This window comes from Euprymna scolopes, chromosome 20 (assembly GCF_053919585.1).
Source record: "Euprymna scolopes isolate OS-2025 chromosome 20, ASM5391958v1, whole genome shotgun sequence".
Lineage (NCBI taxonomy): Eukaryota > Metazoa > Mollusca > Cephalopoda > Sepiida > Sepiolidae > Euprymna > Euprymna scolopes.
Window position 1 is genome coordinate 114,340,979 of NC_136501.1, and position 21,636 is coordinate 114,362,614.

The 21,636-nt window shown below is 34.9% G+C and overlaps 1 protein-coding gene across 9 annotated transcripts in view; it reads right to left on the reverse strand.

Annotated features, from left to right (window-relative positions):
- Positions 1–21,636, reverse strand: part of LOC145241576 (ankyrin repeat and IBR domain-containing protein 1-like) — a 575,864-nt gene that overhangs the window by 262,790 nt on the left and 291,438 nt on the right. For 2 of the 9 annotated variants that reach the window (XM_080104666.1, XM_080104658.1), the window contains exon 5: positions 18,356–18,450. The exons of 3 other annotated variants lie outside the window; for them this stretch is intronic. The gene's annotated coding sequence lies outside the window, so the exon portion shown is untranslated. Of the gene's footprint in view, positions 1–511; positions 533–740; positions 877–16,144; positions 16,236–18,355; positions 18,451–21,636 lie in introns of those variants that run through there. 4 more of the 9 variants (XM_080104667.1, XM_080104662.1, XM_080104659.1 and 1 more) reach the window with 3 other exon arrangements.

The window sequence follows — 21,636 nt, forward strand, 5'->3', positions numbered from 1 at the left end:
ACCTATGTTAAGAACGGCTTTCGGAATAAACACCTCCAACATCCCCATGTTAAGAACGGCTTTCGGAATAAACACCCTTTTACAAGTAAGTCTTCAGTGGGACAACCAGATCACATTTTTTTTTTAAGTAATTTGATTAAATAACGAACAATAAGCAAAAAATAAAAGTAATCTAAAATATGCTAATAATCAATCTGAGTTATCTCCCTTGTTTCTGCAATATATTCGTAGAAAATCTGTTTGTCGTCTTTTTTTCTTTTATATCCCAGTACCGAAATGGCTTCCGGGTTCTTTAAATTGAATATTTATCGGCGTTTAAAACATTTTGAAAAATAAATTTAGCAAAATAAATTCAAAATTAAAAAGTTGAACATCTTTTGGTTGCATTTTATCGAATCAGCTAATAAAAACACAGGACGTTTATTTATTATTTTTGTTGTTGTTGTTGTTGTTGTTGATTACGAAATTAAAAATAAACATCGAAAATGTTTGAAACAATGAAGTCACCTACCATTTTTATAAACGTTATTTGTTAGTTTCTTTCTGTTTTTTTTTTTGTTTTTTTTTTTTCGATGAACGCCGAAACAAAACTAAAAAGGTAGATTGTTGGGAAAGATATTCAGAATTAGAGAGAAAAAAAAGATGTTCAAGTGTTATTATGATGGCAATAAAGTTAGGAATTACTTTGTTGAGATATAAGTTGTTTTGTTATTTTTACGGTGTTACACTGTTACACTTACCTATGGTAACGATCAACTTGTTGTTTGTGGAGTCACAGTGTTTTCTTTTCTTTCTTTTTGTTTTGCAGTATGTTACGCCCCCACCCTCCTCTCGATCTCTACTTACCTACCTCTATTCAATCGCTTTTTAAAATTGATACAGAGCTTTAGAGAGAGAGGGAAAGGAGGGGGAGAAGAGATATCAAGAAAAAGAAGGGAGAAAAAGAAAAGGTAACAGCAAACAGAGACGAAAAGAAGAAAGGGAGAGGGAGCAGTAAGAGAGAAAAGGGTAGAAGAGGGGCGACCAGAAAGAGAGAAAACGGGAGAAGAGTGGGGGGGCAGAAAGAGAAAAAAAGGGGAGCAGAAAGAGAGAAACGAGAAAAGAGGGAGAGAAAGGAAAAAAGAAGGGAGTATGAAGGAGAGAGGTAGAGGAGAAAAAAGATAAAGGAAGAAGAAAGAGAGAGAAGGATGAGAGTGGGAGATAAAAAAGAAAAGGGGGAGGAAAGAACTAGAGTTAAATAACTTTTTATAAAATAAAAATAACTTTTTTTTAAAATAAAAACGGAGTAACATTTCAGTCGAGTTACAAAAACAAAACAAAAAATAGGAAACAAATAACTAAATGCACTGATTTAATTTTTTACGCACACATATTTAAATATTTTCTACGTGCATAACATATTTATTTAAATATTTTCTACGTGCATAACATATTTAAATATATATATTTACACACACACACACACTTTTAACGACCCTTTCGCAGATTTCTGTTTTACTAGTGGTACCTGTGGAAATTCCACAGCGGCATCTTTCATGTGTAATATATTGCTGCTGGACGTTCTGTGGACGCTCATCGTGAATGAAAACCTCGCGATATTATTGTAGCCCTTTTTCGTTAAAACTGTAAAAGTATTTATTTAAGTGATCTGGTTAATGTGGTGTCAGAATATATCTAGTTATCACGGTTTATCTCCAATATCCAGTAATATCCCATCAAAGCGTATGGTGGTTATATAAGAAAATAAAGCTGTGTACGCATTATAAATGTTTCTTTTCTGTGCCTTATGTTATACATTAGTACATTAGGGGTCATTTCGAGTTAAAAGTTTATTTACTGCACCCATCTGAACTAGAGAAAATCGTGATTTAAATGTGTATGCCTCGTGTAAATAACTAACGATAAATATGTAATATGGCCGACGTTCAGAAGAATTTTTTAAGTCATCAAAAGCAGTGTAGATAGAACTCATTAAGTTTAGTTGTTGAATGTTTTCATACATTTTCATACACTTTTTCTATAATTTAATAGAATATTTGTCTCTGGTCCTATAATTTTGATCATGTGTAAAAAGCTTAATTTGATAAAAATGTAAGTTTTAAAAATAAATCTTTGAAATGGAGCTTTTTGTTTCCATAACCTTTTAGATTGTAGTATTGGTAACCTTAAGTTGGAAGAGGTTAAAATCTATCCTTATAAAAAAGGTTTCTTTTTAAAGACTTAAGTGGTCTAAAATTCTTGATCAGCTATATATATATATATATATATATATATATATATATATATATATATATATATATATATATATATATATATATATATGTGTGTGTGTGTGTGTGTGTGTGTACAGCTGTTTGTATATATATATATATATATATATATATATATATATATATATATATATATATATATATATATATATATATATGTGTGTGTGTGTGTGTGTGTGTACAGCTGTTTGTATATATATATATATATATATATATATATATATATATATATATATATAGAGAGAGAGAGAGAGAGAGAGAGAGAGAGAGAGAGAGAGAGAGAGATCTGGGGTCTCCTAGCCAGCATTGGCAAACCAATGGTAAAAAAGTGTAAAAAAATAATCTAACAATTTCAAAGTGTAGGCATCAAGTAAAGTGGACATTAAAGGAATTAGTGGATTCAAAAGTTTTCACACCTCTATACAAAAACACTTTTGGTGACATTTCTTCTTTGGTTTCAGTTTATGTGTCTGTAAGGGGAAATACAAGGCAATAAATCCCAGCGTAATAGATTTCTTACTGAAAACCGCGGTTTTCAGTAAGAAATCTATTACGCTGCCAATCCATATTTTTTAAGCAACTAAGAACTCAAACCGTTGTTCCTCGTATATTCCCCTGTGGACGTATCTGCAGCGGTGTTAAGTAGTCGCGGGCGGAGTATGAATCGAATAGAGAGAAAAGATTTTACAACTTCCATTTATTCTAACCGATTGTGGCAGTGAACTCTCACCGGAAATATATAGAAATGTACGAATATCAAGGAACTGTAAGGGTAGTAGGCCTATAGCACACCTCAGATCCTGTGCTGAAGTGTGGGGGCATTGCATTTGAATGTAATGCGGTGATTTTTAATCCTATTAAGGTCAAACTCACACGGGAAAAAATGAGTTCATTTTATTTATATAGAGAAGAAGAGATAAAACAGGATTGTTGAATGTTATTCTTTCGATTACTTTCGATTTTGGGGGTGTAATTAAAAAAAAAAAAAATTGAAACGGAAAGAAATTTAAAATTCCGTTCGATTTTTAAAATAACCGTAAAACAGAGCGTTCTCCGCAAGTTCTACCGAAAGAGCGAAGAAGTAAAAAGGGAACGACAAAATATATCAATAGGTAAGAAAAAGAGAAAAAAAAAAATTAAGTGCGTCTTGAGAACTGCGACAAAACCGGACCCCCCTCCCGTCCCTCAAAATATAGTTAAAAAAAAAATTAAGCTCTAGTGAGGACATTCTTGATAAGAGGACCTGCAAGTTTGTAGAAAAAAACAGACAATAAATTGGAGGAGCGGGAGGATGTTCCTCAATCAAGTTATGGAAAAGAAAATGTTGAACACTGCCTTTGAGAACGGGCGGGAGTTTCATTATATCAACGTAAATATTCGCGGATGTCATTAAATCCACCCAAGCATTGACAAAAATCGTGACGATCGAAGAGGGGGAGGGGGAGTGTATCTGACCGGCTTTTGTTCTCAGCAACAACCAGACTTAATGACGCACTTTTAGTTTCTCTTTTTATATTTTTTTGATATGTAACACAAGGTGGTTTTAATCTATGAGGAAATTAACATCGTTCTAGAGCCAGTATCATTTACCGGAGAGAAAAGTTGACGAGAGACAAAGACAAAGGGAAAAGTTGAAGGGAGACAAAGGGAAAAGTTGAAGGGAGACAAAGAGAAAAGTTGAAGGGAGACAAAGAGAAAAGTTGAAGGGAGACAAAGAGAAAAGTTGAAGGGAGACAAAGAGAAAAGTTGAAGGGAGACAAAGAGAAAAGTTGAAGGGAGACAAAGAGAAAAGTTGAAGGGAGACAAAGAGAAAAGTTGAAGGGAGACAAAGGGAAAAGTTGAAGGGAGACAAAGGGAAAAGTTGAAGGGAGACAAAGAGAAAAGTTGAAGGGAGACAAAGAGAAAAGTTGAAGGGAGACAAAGACAGATAGAAAAGTTGAAGAGAGACAAAAGACGGAGAGAAAAGTTAAAATGAGAAAAAGATGGAGAGAAAAGTTGAAGGGAGACAAAGATGGAAAGAATAATTGAAGGGAGACAAAGACGGGAAAGAAAGTTGGAAGGAGTCGCAAATGTAGAAAAAAGTTGGAAGGAGCCAAAGTTGTAGGAAACTAAACATGGGGAGACGTTGCACCTCCTCCTTCTTTCTTAAAACTTAAATGGAACATCAGATTAGGGCATCTCTACAGCAGTACAAAACAAAGCTTCTATCTTTTTGTGACTTAACCCCTGTGAGAACGGATTTAACAGCAATAATTGTTACAATAGAGCTTCGTGAAAGCTTTTATTATGTGAAAGAATACCGGGCAATTCCCAGTGGCCTTACTGGCTCCCCCTTGCTGGTTGGTGACTCAACTCAAAAACAAGGGAAAATTAGCTGCAGCTGAATGGATGTGAGTTAATAACAATTGCATACTAATACTGGTGTGTCAATGAATTAATGATATACTGGGGAATAGTATTGGATTTTTATTTTTGCTTGGGATTTTGGTGACAACGGGTTCTGCACCCTTTGCAGAACCCGTCGTCGTGAGAAATTCCTCGATGAAAAATTACCATGGTAGATGTTTAGGTAAGATTAGCAATTGACCAATAGGAACGAGCATAAGCGTGTCAGAATGATCTCCTATTGGCTGGAGGGTATGCCAAAGAGCGTCCAACCCTCTCCGTTACCCAATTATAATATGATGTGCATGAGCAAATTTCAACAGTAAGAAGTTCAAGACAGTCGAGTGAGAGTAACAGAAAAAGCCAAGAGTGCGAATCTGCACAAGCTCTCTCACTGCAGGTTGATAAAAGGGACTCCCCAGAGTGGGGTATGGCAACTGCATTCATATGCAAGAAGAACTTCCATCTCACTAATCCCCATAGACCACCAGCGCCTCCGTAACTGTAGCTGATTACAGACTTCTCCAAAAGAAATTGTATCTCAGAAAGAGAGAGGGGGGGGGGAATGAGTTAACATGCTGCTGATAATTCAATGAGACAGTGGCCGCTATTCAAAGACAAAAGCTTTTTTTCTAGCTGACTATTGACGCATGTATAAACATGATATACGAACAGGATATTTCTCTAACGGACTATTGGGTTAACACCCTTCAAATATATATCTAACCATCTTTTGTTGCATTGTATATGGTAAGAATTTTTTAAACTTTGTAATTATCAAGTTCCTGACAATATAATCTTTGTACAGAAACCAACCAGGAGTTGACCGTTGTATTGTTTTATTTATTTACTTTTGTTTTTTGTGTGTGTGGCTTTCAGAGTTAATGTGCTTTAAATTGCAGGACCACCAACATCAAATCCGGGGGTGGGCTTGCGGATTTAATCTAAATCACAGCATGGGCATGTGCCACTTCCTTTGACTTGAAAATATTGATTTCTTCATCTCGTGAACTCCTCGTGCGGAAAGTGAATGTCCCAGAAGCAACCAGCCAACCGTGTCCTTGCATGGATCAATTAAGGCCAAACTAATGTATGAGCTATTTGGGTGACCAGTATAGCTGCTGAACTCTTACCTGGTGTTTCATAATCTGGATACACCTGAATTCAAAGGGTCTTCGTTGGCTTATATTTTCACCATAAACGCTTACATTCACATTTGGCCTTAATTCATATGAATAGCTCTTGTCTCAAAAGAAACTCCTTATTTCAACAAGTTTTGGGTCTGACCTTTACTCCTGACTTAAATTAGAAGACTTACATCAAATCTATTATCAATGTCACTGGAAAAATTGCTCCGTCATTCTACCGCTCTAGTAGTTATCTTACTCCTTACACAATCCTATACCTGCATAAGAGCCAAATTCGTCCAGAAATGGAGTAGTGTTGGAACATCCGGGAAAGAGCTGTTCAGAAAACTCTATACTGCTTTGACAAAGTTTAAAACTGGCTTTGAAACCTAGTAGGTGATTCCCTTTTCTCTTCTTTGTAAGTTCTTTCCTGCGGAAGAGGCGTTGCGAGCCTGTTTCTATTCTATTGCTATTTTCATGGCAAGTGCTCCTCTGAGCTCTTATCTATGGTCCTGCTTTATCAAACATTTACAAAAAGCACTCATCTAGCTATAACGACTATCAACAATGCATCCCACTCTCTATCTGTGCCTAAATCTAAACACAAATAAAATAAACAAAGTTTCTTTTCAAAACCTGCCCACCCTTGGAACTCTGTTCTGCTTACCAGGTGACTACAATATGGTCGGCTTCAAGTCAAATGTAAACAAGTTTTTGTTGAAATGTTCACTTGAATAATCAAATTCTACCCCATTTCCACCACTAACGATCATTATGTTGTTGTCTCCGTATCTTCTATTCACTCATTAACTCTTATCCCTGAGTAGCCTTTGGGCCTTGATAAGTGGTGACTCCCTTATAAAAAAATGTCTAAAATCCATAAGGAAGTAAAATTCTTTATATATAAACTTCAAACAAAGATTTGCTGGGAATGGATAAATTTACAATATGCATATCTATTTAAAATGTTCAGTTTTAAATTTCCAAAATTTTACAAACTAAAAAAGGCACCTTAAGAAAGATGAAAAAAAGAATGTTCCAAATGTAAAAATGAATATATGGCATAATTATGCTGATAGATAAAATCACCGAAGTTAAGCAATGCTGACCAATTGGGAGTACCAGGCGCTGTATGCATAAAGACAATGACACCGCTTTGCAAAAGAAAAACTGCAAAAACTAACATTTTTAAAATGATGTTGTTAGAGTGGGATACACTAGTGATCGCTTGTGAACTTGATATTCCCTAGAAACTTAGTTATTTAGAAAAATCCAGCTGAACCCACCCAGGAAAGAAGGATGGCTTGGTTGTTTTTGTTTTACGGCATATCAACCCTTTTCAGGTTATTTAATGCCGAATCCAAAGATTTGAAGAAAAAATTTTAATAGAATATACTTGTTGTTTTCAAGTCAAATTCTATTTAACCCATAGTTGGGACCCTAACAGATACTACCACTCCGGGTCAGAGTGAACCTGGGAGCAATGGCAATTAAAGGGTGGCTCCACATTCCCCAAAGTCCGCAAGCTGGGGCCTTACCACTGGATATAGTTTAAGGTCATATCCAGAACCAGGGACAGAAGGAAGAATTTAAAAATGGTTGCAACGATGATGGGGGTAAACAGTTTGAAAACTTATAACAAAAGTTGTATTTTCACATAACCATGTGTGTATAGATCATAACACAGACGCTGAGGGATGGCTGATAAACCCACTCAGATGGAGAGAAACGTTGAAAGAAGATAAAGATGAAAAGAAAATTACAAAATGTTTTACAAAGAGAATATTAGATATTGGCAGGATGATGCTGAAGATGAGCTAGTCGGTGATTATTATGATTGTTATAAAATTTGTAAAAACAGAATATTATTATAGCAAAATAAATATTCACAGAGAAAAATATTCATGTTAACATGTTTTAATAGAAAAGAATGTTAGAAGAAAAATATTAATTTAAAAATTGATTGACCTCCAAAGTCTGATGTAGTCTTACACAGCGATCACTTAAAGTGCCCTGGACTTAAGGTAGAGCTTGAAAAATATGTATCAAGTTTTAGTCAAGAATTGGGAGTGAGAGAGAGCAGACGCAGTCGAAAGAGGGAGAAAGATGATCCATGGATGGTGATTGTTTCCAGTAGAGGGGATCAGTGTTAAGCTTTCCAATGGGGAAACATCTGTAATAAAGTTGCTGAAAAGATAACCCGAGATTTGTTGATTCTTTGGATGAATTTTCTTGCAGCTTTTCTGAGCATTCATCAAACAAGATCAAAAACAGACTATGTATGTTTCTACGATTGGTCTGATGTTACAACCCCAGAGAACTGTTATTTGTCCCTTTTTGTTGTAAATGTTACATTATTAAACTGTATCTGTTAATATAGCAACACTGTCGTAAGTGTTATACGTGCATCAATTCAACGAACGATAGAAGAACAAGATAGACGAACACATGTATATATACACGTCATATAGATGACTGACACGTGTATACAAACGGATATAAATTCTGTATGCTTCATTAGAAGAACATTTTATAGCACCAAACGATGCACGAGTTCAGACAGATGTACATAATATATACTCTCCCAGTATACAACACAGAAAACGTCAGATGGATGAGTCCATTTTGTACACGTGAGACAGACAGATGGATAGTTTGTCTTGCTACATCCAGTAGCACTGTGAACATTGGCCCCTATTGGAAGACAGCATGCGAGACATGTCTTTCCTGCCTTGAAGTCTTACCAGGAAAAGAAACAGAAAATTTCTGTCCAGGAATCACATGATTTCGCAACTTTTGTTTCTGGTCACCTCTGACTCTTAGGTGTCACTCAAACTTTTCCATTCAAATACAGCCCTCCTCATGTAAGATTTGGGAAAGAAAGTATTAAATTTGGGATATTTGGATTGGCTTTTTGGTTTTCTGCAATTTTCTTTTATTTGTTTACTTTTGTGGTTGTGATGAAATTGAAGGTGGGCATTGGCACAGAGCCGGGTATTCTATGTGTGGGTGTGTCTTCACAATACAAACAGATACTAATGAAAGCAAACTAACATGTTAAAGAAAATATAAGATTCAATAAAACGTTTATCAAACTATGAAATAGTGTTTATTAAATATACAAAATAAGTGTAAGTGGAATCATATATATATATGTGTGTGTGTGTGTACATAGAAATGAAATGTCTTGGGTTAAGTTCACCTTCCACATCCCTGTGTTTGCAAACCCATTTGGCTAAAAATTTGTCGAACGTCACTTCCGCTAAATGGCTTTGCAAACACAGGGATGCGGAAGGTGAACTTAATCATGTCTTGTGCACATATGTGTGTGGATTAAAAAAACTTTTTACATACCAAGATAATGTATGTGTGTGTGAGAGAGAGAACATGGCAGCCGGCAGCCTGAATATGAAGAGAGACGGTTTGACTGATGTTATCTGTAGAAGATCCTGATCAAGAAAAAAAGGGCAAGTTTCTGCATTCTCTTTTATAAGGCAGTTCAGGACGCCCCTAGCGTCAAAAATCTTGGATTTGGCACCACCTAATGGTATGTGTAATTGTGCTTTGCAAAGAAGGTTAATGCTACAAATGTTTTGAACTCAAAATAAATGGATATTTTTGTCTGAGACAGAATTTATGTTTATGTCATTGCGTTCTGAATGTTTTCATGCTAGTATATATACATCTAATATTCTTTAAAGTTTCACAATATGCATATCTATTTATAAATGCTAAAGAGAGGCAATTACTTTAATTGTTGGAAGAAAAAAAGGGGTAAAAATTGCATATAGAAAAAAGGTGAGAAACATTTTAATTTTTTGACACTATTTAATTTCCGAACATAAACAAGATGAAAAATAAGAGAAAGAGAGAGAAAAAAAACAGAATTCCAAAAATATCTTTGACCGATTTGGAATAAGGATAATTTTTAGCTTCCAGATTAGATATTTTTATAGCTATTTATTATCTTTAAAAATTAAGAGAGAGGGAGAGTGGGGAGAGATAGATGTGAACAAACAGAAAAGAGAGAATAATAAAGAGCAATATAAACATAAAATGAAAGAGGGAATACCAAGTAATAAATAAACAGAGAGAGAGATATAAATGAGGAGAGACAAAGAAAGATTTTAACAAAAAAGGGATTTTACTAAAGAGAGACTTGGACCAAAGAGAGAGGTTTGTGTGTGTGTGTGTGTGTGTGTGTGTGTGTGTGTGTGTGTGTGTGTGTGTGTGTGTGTGTATTTGTGTCTTGTCTCGGAAAAAATCAATCAAAGCGTTTGATCGTAAAAACAAGAGTGTGCTTTTATTTATATACTTTGCATTAAAGAATCCATTAAATGATACTACTACTACAGCATCATCATCAGTTTATTTTACATGCTGCCATGCATCGGACAGCTTTAAGAAATTAACTTTCAAATTTACCTATACCTGGGGAGGTCTTTCTCTCAAGTCCCTTTTTATCAGTTCCTTTAATGTTTTTCCATGCTTTCCTCTTTGAATTGGACCTGTTAGATAATCTGTTCTATATCTACTGACAAGATCTCTTAGCTATTCTTTCTTATGTGGTCATACCATCAAAGTCTCCTGTTTTAAATATATAATCATAACAATGCCAACTATCATTGATATTTTTACGTGAAAGCTTTTTCGCTTTTTAATTATCATCATCTTTGGTTTAACGTGTGTTTTCTACTGGCATGCATTGGACGGCTTTTAGAAATTGACTTACAAAACAAACCTATCTCTGATCAGGTTTTATTTATCCCCAAGCTGTCCAATGCATGACAGCATGTAAACTAAACTGATGATGATGCAGTAGTAGTAGTAGTAGTAGTAGTAGTAGTAGTATTTTAAGTGACTGATGTGATGATCACTCTGATTCCTTAGCTGTTTTTCTTTAAAGTGAATCCTGAGACAAGAAATCCGAGTATCAGTTAATGGATTCTTTAATGCAAAGTATGTAAATAACAGCACACTCTTGCTTTTACGATCAAACGCTTTGGTTTAATTTCGCTGAGACAAGACAAACACACACACCCACACACACAGTTCCATTTATATACACATAAGGTGATTTAATAAACCCTGTTTATCGCTTTATTGCAGGTCATTATTTTTTTTTAATTTTGAAATTGCTATGAAACGCAGAGAAGTGAAATTTGGTACACTGGAAGAGCATAACAAGGTGCCTTATTTCCCTAATTTTTATGGAATTTAAACAAATATTTTTAAAATTATGCTAATTTTTCTATTTTCTGGTAATTTTAAGTGTGTATCACTTTATTGCAGGTCTCCCAAAACGCCTAGAAAGGTTCGATTGACAGCTAGTGAAAAAGAACCTGTTGTTGCAGGCCTTGCAGAAGGTTTATCTCTCATAGATCTACCCAAGGAGCTGGGAAGAGATCGAAGAACATTGTCCTCATTCGTTAAAAATCCAAACCTCAAACCAAGGAAGGGCAAAAACACATTAAAGTCAGTTTCTGCTGGTGATGTTAGAAAAATTCGCCATCAACTTATTAAGAAGCCGAGCAGCAACAGTGCTGCTATATTTGATAAGGACTTGCGAAAATGTCAATGAAAAAAACGACCCCCTCCTTGTACAAAACTGCCCAGTTGAGGGTGAAGGAATGAATATTTTTGGCCAATTTTTCGATATTTGTTGTCTGAAGGATCAAGCTTGAAAATATACCAATCTCGTGAGGATCCGTCACGTATCAAAAGTTTTTGCAAGACACACACATTTTGCCTTTTATATATTAGAAGATTGTGACTGATAGAAAAAGTGTGACTGACAGACAGACAAACTGAGAAAATCTTTATTTATATAAGACTAGTGGGGGACCTGGCGTTGCCCGGGTGGACAGAGGTGGTATAATAAGAATATTGAGCAACCTCCTAACAAAAAAAAAAAAAAAAAAATTAAAACAACTTTTGTTTCAATAAAAACAGCAGCAAGTGCCCGTGCGAGTGCAAAAAAAGGAAAAAAAAATAGCCACAGTAGCCAGGCTCGAGCCTGTAATGCAAACGAGGAAAAGGAGGTGAAAAAAGCTAACACACTAGCTGTCACAGCCATGACTTATGACGTCACGGATCTTCGAGATAACTTTTTATAAACATATGTTGAGATTGCTAGGTGTATGAGTTGCAAAAATGTTGATGCAAAAAAACGGTTCACTGACCAGCACAAAATCTTTTTGGCTAATTTTTTAGAGATGTTTCATTCAAGAGATTGATCTTTCTAACGATACCAATTTTGTCACAGTCCAATGCGTCTGTCAAAAGTTTTTGGCAAACATACAAGCACACACAGACATACATACAAACTAACACACATTTTCCTTCTTAGTGAGGGTACCCAGCGTTACCCGGGTGTTTAGAGGTGTGCGTGTTGGAGGAAGGGGATAAATCAAAACAAAAGAATAAGCGAAGTAATAAACCTGTTTAAATATTATTAAAAAAAAAACAATAAACGAACGTGATACAAACGAACGATATTAAAATTTCTTAAATTCGGCAAAACAAAAACTAAAAAAGAAAACGCAAACATGATGGAAACAAAAAAAACGAACGTGATGCAAAACGAACGATGTTAAAACTTCTTAAAAAAAGTCTGAAAAGTAAAAACAAAAAAAAAATCGAACACGAAAAATGGCATAAATAACCCTGTTTTAATATTAAAACTGTAGATGTGTGTGTTAGGGGGAGGGGGGTAGATGGAAACTAAAAGTAAAAACCCCTGGTTAAATATTAAAAAAACGAACAAAAACAAAAAAAAAATAAACAGCGAAAAAAGTTTTGGGAGGGAGGTAGGCTCGAACCCGAAACCTTGAGGTCAATAGTCTAATGACATAGCATGACACCACGAAGGCAGGGACTTTTTCTAGGTCAAATATCACGCCGCAGCAGTAGCAGAGAAAACGAATTCACAGCACGAATTTTGTAAGATAAAAGTGGCTGAAATTAAAGACTTTTACAGCGTTGTTTCATAAGTGTTAGATATTATCATCTCGGTAGCATATAAAAAGTTATAAGAATGAATGAGCAAGCTGAGAAGCACCCAGAAAAAGCCATTGCCGGACATGCAGAAAAAATGCGCACGCACACACACACACATTTTGCCTTTTATATATATATAGATATAAGTTTTGTTTTAAACCTCCTATTGCAATGGTTATTGATTATCAGTATTTTAAATTTTATTATATTAATTGTTAAATATTCTTTCTGTAATGCATATGGGCATGTGTAACAGAGTCGCTGATGCTGGGTTCACAGCAGCAGCCATATGCAAATGACTAAGCCAGCTGCGCAATGTGATGTCATAGCAAAGATAAAAAAGACCCACGTGTTTAAAGAAGCACATATTTAATATGTGTTCGAGACACAAGAGAGCTGTAAAGGATGTGATCGAAACACAAGTGTTCAAAGATGTGTTTTAGATGCATGAGTGGCGTCAAAGTTGAGACGAAAAACCCCTGCGCAGTTGGAAAAGGAAAAATGAACTTTTTAAACATTTAGAAAAAAAATGCGTTGTTGGAAATACCAGATATAAAGGCTTTTTTTAAAAATGAAAGTATGTCAAGGTTTTTTCCTTTATGTTTCCTTGCGACGAAGCCTACAACACGTTGGGTTCATTAAAATGTAATGATGCTGTTAAAAAAAGGTGTACAATGTTACACATTTTAGTGGATAATTATGAAAATAACAATGAACTTATTGCTGCAATGTATACAATAATGCAGCTCACAATTATTGAACACTAGCAGGCAACCCAGCATTGCTCAATCATAAAATACGCATGAATATTATATTTTAATTCATACAGAAACTGAGACACGTGCATGAGGGTATTATGTTTTTTTTCGAAACAGTTGGTTTCTTGTTAGTAAAAAATAAAAATAAAAACTCGAGCTGAGATCGAAACCAAAATCTAAAGACAGTGAGTATAATAATCATTTGGCCAGTAAAACAGGCAGAGGGATGCAATATTTTGTCGATAGGATAGAGGTTGAAGCTTAGATGACTGTTCAGGACCTATCAGGTTGGTGGCTTTGTAGAGGTAGAGGATACTTTCAGGCATAAGTAACTTTCTAGCATGGTAGAAAGACTCCACCTTTTTTGCAGCAGCTTTGGCAATGTATCTGTTTCATCTCATGTTCCCTGTCAACGTTAAACCGAGGAGTTTGAAGAAGTACTTTCAGTAATGTATCTTTAGCCATAGCTATTGGTGGTTGAGAAAGTTTCTTGTAATTATTAAAGGAAACCAGCTTAGTCTTGGCAGCATTGAACATTACCATTCATTTTTGACCCCATTCCACTACAGATTGGAGGTCTTCCTCTAGGGTTTCCGCCATTGCCTTGGATATGTGTTCATTCGTTTTCCCCTTGTGCTTGTTATAGAGTGTGGTGTCATCAGCAAATATACATCCATCTAAGAGACTATTTTATCAGGAAGGTCATTTATGTATCTTAGGAATAATAAAGGTTCAAAGATCAACCCCTGAGGTACACCCACATTTATATCATATTGTTTAGGCGTATGACCATCGAGGACAACCTGGATTCTTCTCTTATTTAAGAAGGATTTAATTATTTTGAGTATTCGTCCAGTAATACCATAGGATCTGATTTTCATGAGAAGACTGTCAAAAGCCTTAAATATACCTAGGGCTACTGCCCTCCCCTCCCCTGCTTTATCTAGTGCATGGTATATAAGTTCAAAGATTACAGTAAGAATATCTGCAGTAGAACAGATTTGCCTAAATCTATATTGATGGTCGGATAGGAGTTTAGCAACTGTAAAGTGGTGGACTAGAGCTTGATTAATTATAGACTCAAATATTTTGACGAAAAGAGGGAGGAGGCTAATGAGGTGATAATTTAATGAGTCAGTTCTTTCGTCAGAATTCTTGAAAACTGGTACCACAGAAGCAGTTTTCCAACAGTCAGGAAGGCATTTGTTGTAAAGTTTGGAGACAACTGGAGCCACTTCAGCGGAACATTTTTTTAATAGCACAGCCACAGTTTTCCAGTAGTCAGGAAAGCATGAGTTGTTTGTTGAAGAGTTTGGAGAGAACTGGACCAACCTCAGCGGAACATTTTTTTAATAGTACAGCCAGGGTGAGATCAGATCCACATGCTTTTGAGGTGTCTAGGTTTTTTATGATATCATGTACTTGAGAACGGGTTATTTAGTGTGGTTTCCGTCCACAAAAGTAAATCAGGGAGAGAGTGGTTTGCTGGGTCCAAAGTAGACTATGAGGCAAACTGACGGGCAAACATGTCAGCTTTCTCAGTTGCCGTGCAAACAACCTCATGATATTATAAACAAAAATATTGTAGAAATTAAACGTAACGTTGAATTCCTTAAAAAAATGAAGTAAAAAAAAAAACAGAAAAAAACTGAAACATGTGCATGAGAGTACTATTTTGTTTTCTAAACTTTTTGTAAGTAAAAAAAATAATAATCGAGCTGAGATCGAAACCAAAATGTAAAAACACCAAGTCAAGTACGATAACCATTTGGCCAGCTTGACACGATTTTTAAAAAGTGTATTTAAACTTTCTTATTCCTAACAAAAGAATCTGTAATGAGAACCATTCACGTCTGCGCTTTCATGAAACTGTTGACAGATAAAAATCCGATGACCACCACGTACCAATGTTTCAATTTTGACCTCTTAGCAGGCTTTTTTTCCGGATGAAAACTGATCAAAAAGTTTTCCGCATGTCTGATTAACCTATATATAAAATTTCAAGTCTGTAGATCAAAAATTCGTTGAGTATATAGGTTGAGAATTATCCTTACACACATGTTCACTTTTATAGATATATAGATTTTCTCTGATATCTCTTCTTTTCTTCTTTTTTTTTTTCATCTCAAGGTATTTAATTCCTTTCCCCACTGCAGAAACATGTGGCACAGGGTTGAAAGGCCGAAAAAGCAAGCCAGTGTTTTCACTTGAGCAAGTCTGTCGGCATTGTCTGTTGAGGGTATCTCGAGTAGCTTTAAACTAATTCTTTCCCTTAAGTAAGAAGGAAGTTCTGAAAAGCGAGAAGGAGGTGGTAATACCTAGGAGAATGGTCTCATTACAGCAGAACAGATATTAATGTAATGGAGCATTGTAAGACAAAAACGTAAAATAGTACAGATTCAGCTTCAGATAGTAATGAAGATTTGGTATCTAATAAATTAAAAAAAACACACACACACACACACACACAAAAAGATGAATAAATCCACTTAAAGAAGTGTTGTGTACATCAGTGACGGCCATGTTTAAGAAAGGCAGTATAAATATTGGAGGGGGTGTAGAACAAAAAAAATTTTTTTAAAGGGCAGTATAAAAATTTACCTACCTGACTTTCAGAATCTAAAAAATCTGTAGAAACTGTCTTGGTAAATATATCAGAAACTTCCAAAACTCCAAAAATATTCCAAAACACTTACCTGTAAAAATAAATAAAAATTAAATAAATTCATAAGCGTTAATAGATACACAATTTTAAAATGACATTAAATAATACATCTTTTTTTAATATTTACAAAATGTGATTTATTTTTCATAGACCTTCATCAAAGAATATGTCAGATTATGAATTGAATTAAAAAATGAACAAAGTAAAAATTCAGTTATTAAAAAAAGATGTCATAAAAAGACTGTAAGCGAAAGGAGTGGGAGGAAATAATTGTCAACAAATAGAACAAGACAAATGTAGAATTTCATGAATATGCTGACAATTATTTTCTTTTTACTAATGAAATTACAAGCTATTTCGGCAGAAATATAAAATGATGCAGGTGATATGAGAGTCTGATTTTGTGAAAATTCGTAAAATGAAGCGATAAAATACTATTTCAGATTGGACTTTATGAAAAGCATCGTTGTTGTGAAATGAAGAGATTAAATTACAATTGAGGTTGAATTTAAAAAAAAAACATCATTGTCATGAAATGGTGAAATCAAAATAAAATTCTGGTTGAATTTTATAAAAAGCGTTGTCGTGAAATGGAGAGATTAAAATACGATTTGAGTCAGACTTTTGAGATGTGCATCGTTAAGGTATGGAGAGGATTAAGTTATAATCTAAGCCAGACTTTTTTTTTAGCATTGGCATTGAATTGTGTGGGTTAGCTGTGTCTAGCCGTGTAGTGTGAACTAGCTGTGTCTAGCCGTGTAGTGTGAACTAGCTGTGTCTAGCCGTGTAGTATGAACTAGCTGTGTCTAGCCGTGTAGTGTGAACTAGCTGTGTCTAGCCGTGTAGTGTGAACTAGCTGTGTCTAGCCGTGTAGTGTGAACTAGCTGTGTCCTGCCGTGTAGTGTGAACTAGCTGTGTCCGGCCCTGTAGTGTGAACTAGCTGTGTCCAGCCGTGTAGTGTGAACTAGCTGTGTCTAGCCGTGTAGTGTGAACTAGCTGTGTCTAGCCGTGTAATGTCTAGGCGTGTAGTGTGAACTAGCTGTGTCTAGCCGTGTAGTGTGAACTAGCTGTGTCTAGCCGTGTAGTGTGAACTAGCTGTGTCTAGCCGTGTAGTGTGAGCTAGCTGTGTTTAACAGTGTTTGAATAGCTAGTTCTGCCTAGAATCCTCTGGAGATGTGACTGAGCATGAGTTTATGGGGATGATCTTTAAGGGTGCGTGTAGTTTGGTATTTACTGATTTGCATATCAATGAATTGTTATGAAAATACTGTAGGCGAGAGGATGGGGAGTGGTTGAGAGTAAATAGAACAAGACGAATGTAGAATGTTTTGAGCATGTTGTCAACTTTTTTCCCCCTTAATGAGATTAAATTTCCTGTTTTCGTTACACTGTTGTCACAAAAGCATTTTATTTTTGTTATACTTATTGGCGTTTTACATACAAACATTTTATGTACATTCATTCCTTTACAATAGGTTAAATATCATAGCTTACAACACCGTGAAAATTTATCTATTACAGATAATTGCTCGACAACAGATTAAAAATTTGTCATAAATTATTACAGATTTTGATTTGACCAATTATATTTGCTTTTTTGTGAGTCAGAGACATTGAGAAATATGTATTCCGACAGTAGTTATTATGGGCCTATTTGGGAATTAGTTTAACTAAATGTGATTCAATTTAGATCAGGTACATAGAATGTGTGTAAAAAGAAAATCAGGCATGAAAATCACTAATAAAATTTGTAATAATGAAATGGCAATAATCAAATGTGATTTTTTGTTAATCTTTATTCATTGTAAAAATTGAAATATTATAGACTCAATTGCTCTATGTTAGAAACGGCGCAAAAATGAAAATAATTTCCAAATTTAATTCTTTAGATGAATTAATTTAAAAATTACTAATGTGTTTCTTATTTTTATCTTTTTTTTTTATTTTTAGCTGTGCGTTTGTGTTATTACACTGGATTTGTTTTCAGGAGAGATAGTGTAAAACTATGGATAATTTGGATGATTCATAACTTAAAAAGAAAAAAACGTTTGCATAAATGCTTGTATGTTTGCTATACTCAGTAAATTGGCACCAAATATCCATATAAGAAAATGCTGTTTAATTGAGAGAATACAACAATAACTTTCATACCATACGCGCCAAGTGTAATCTTCCGGACATTAGAAAATATCACCATTGAAGAACAACACACGGATTCTTTACTACTGCATTCTTCCATTTACAACCTTGGCAAGAAAAAAAAGCTGATGGTGCATTACGTCAAAATATTAATTTTACACAAATAAACGTTTATTTTACAAAATATTGCACTGTAATTTGGTTTATAAATATATATCATACGTATTTCATTTTAAAGCTAATAAATATTATATCAGACATCAGCCATTATTTATTACAGAATTGGGCCCGATTGAAGCTGCCGCCTGCAGAAAAAAAAATGTTAATGAGTCTCAAAATAGAATTAGCCTGAAAAAGATATCAACTTTATTTTTACGACAGTATTTTTAGTGCCTCTTGAATACTTTTAATTAACTCACAAGAGAAAGGACAAAAAAATGTGACAAAGAATTTTTAATACGAGAACTGAAGACAAAATTTTCAAAATCGAAACTAAATCACAGATATTAGTGAATGCTTTGAAAGTTTCCATTTACAGTAAAATATTAAAAATATTTTAAATTCTTTAATTTTAATTCGTCGATAAGCAGAAAAGGGTAAGAATTTATTCACAGTAAATGACCTCTTTAAATTTTATACATATACTGAATTGTTCAGAAATGTAACATTGATGACACCATTGAAGTATAAAGAAGAGCAAGTGCTGGAGTGATTGCAAGAATTAAGAGTGGATGGAGTAATTTTACAGAAGTTCTGCCATTACTAACCAGCAAAGCATTGCTACTGTTCACCATGGGAAGAGTCTAACAGGCAGCATGAAGATGTATAGAAATGAAACCTGGCAACTGACGGTTGCGGACATGCGTTGCATGGAAAGAAATTATATGAGAATGATACCTTGGATGTGTAAGACAGGCCAAGATCTGATGAACTCAGAGGAAGATTAAATCTGGACAGTATAAAGAGATGCATACAGAACAGGAGGAGAATTTGATGATATAGTCACATTGAAAGAAAGGGTGAAAGTTCTTCGGTTATAGATGTAGAACAGTTGAGGTAGTAGGTTCAGTTAATAGAGGAAGACCCAGGAAAATATGCAAGAAAATGATAAAAATAGACCTGAGGAAAAGAATGATAAAGACACAACAAGAGATAGGTTAGATTTTGAAGCCGTCCAACAAATGCCAACATGTGAAATAGATGCTAAACCGATAATGATGATATAGAGCATGATTTTGAGCAATTAGCTCTAAATACCTGTTAATATAATAAATAAATATTTAATAGTTAGATATTTAATGAAGTTAAATAATTATATATATAAAAGTGAGAATGTGTACGTATGAGGACACTTCTTAACCTATATACTCAACAATTTTTTATCTACAGACTTGAAATTTAGTACATAGGGTATTCAGACATGTGGAAAACTTTTTAATCGATTTTCATTTGAAAAAAAGTGCTGCTAATTTTCATCTGTTTGTCAATTGTTTCATGACTGTGCATGCGCAAATCATTCACAATGTTAAGAATAAGTAGGTTTAAATACACTTTTTAAAAATCGTGGCTCTCTGTCTTTGGGTTTTGTTTTCGATCTCAGCTCAAGCATATTTGTTTTTTACTTACAAGAAATGAACTGTTTAGAAAAAACATAATACTCGCACGCACTTCTCAGTTTCTTTCCATTTTTTTTTTTTTTTACTTCATTTTTTTTTCTTTTTTTAGGATCTTAACATTACATTTAATACCAGGCAACGTTGGGTACATCTTCTCGTATATATAACGTATTATGCTCAGCATTAGCTACACCTGGATCAAACATCAGCACCATACAAACATAAATGGGCAGGTTGCCTTTTGAGGTATACAGAGAACAGGTGGACATATAATAGAGCATCAAACCAGATGTTGAGGCATTGAGAAAGACCTAGAGGAAAGCCAAAACCCAGTGGAGAGACAATCTTGAAAGTCAACTAGGCCCTACTTGGCCACACTTAGTCGGAGATAAAACAAGGTGAAAAGAAACCAGAGCAGGGTTCCTCCTCCAGAAGTTGTTATAAAATGCTGATGACGTTGCTGATGATGATGATGATTCTTGCTGATCTCTTTTCAATCTTGAAAGACAAATGGATGCCTGTAGGTGAATTTATAGTGAAGCATGGATTGAACACTCTCCATCTGCAGCTCTTCTGAATCGGTATTGCTTGAATCTAATGGCGAAAAGAAGTTCAGACGACTGGAAACAATGCTGGGATAAGCAGAGAAAGACTGGTGTTATTGCTGTAGTGGAATACACTCATAAATACATAACATTTAATGTTACTAAGACAAAGCTCCTTTAACAATTATAAGAAACCTTTTCAACCACCAACTGCCAAAGCTAAAAGTAGTCTACATAAGAATCCAGCATTAAAATTCCTTGGCCTAATATTCACAGGTAACATGAATTGGTATAAATGCATGCGAGACACTGCTAAGGTTGTTGCAAAGAAAGTGGACTCCATCTACTGTGCTAGAAAACTTCTCTCCTGTGTCAAGATCCTATACCTCTACAAAACCACCATTCAATCATGCATGTATTGTTGTTAAATCTAGGCTGGTACACCAGCTGCTAGTCTCTCACTCTTAAATAATGTCCAAAAAGAGTTTCCAATCTAATAGATCCCAGTTTGTCTAGCAAGCTCAAACTCCTGTCCAATTGCTGCAATGTAGCATCCATGTGCTTGTTTTACAGGTACTTCAATGGAATATGCTCTGATGACCTTGATATGCTGGTGCCTTCTCCATGTAAATGTCCTCGAGCAACCTGACAATCCATAAAATGCTACCCTTTTACTGTAAAAGTCCCAAAATGCAGGAAACCTTTCTACTTTAATTGTTTCTTTTTCTGATTGCTGGGCTTTGGAATTCCCTTCCTATTCCATTTCCCTGACTGCACCAACATGCAGAAATTTAGATGTAATGAGAGCAAGCATCTTGCTGCACAACTCTACACTTAAGGGGTTTAATTTATATGGACGTCCTAATTCTTTATAGCACATACGACTCAATGCCAATGTGCCTTATTTGGGGTGAATTTTGAAAAAGAAAAAAAAATTATATTTCTCCTAGACTAGGGTCTATTGATTTTTTTTTTTGATTTTTGCAAACTTATCCTCATCTTCATCTCATCTTGTGGCGTTGAGTCTATACGGTTCCAGGTGAGCATTGTTTGAAGATAGCGATTTTAATCCTACGCAAAGTCGGTCAGAGGCTTACTTAGCCAAAACGTGGTAGGACAATAACAACTATGG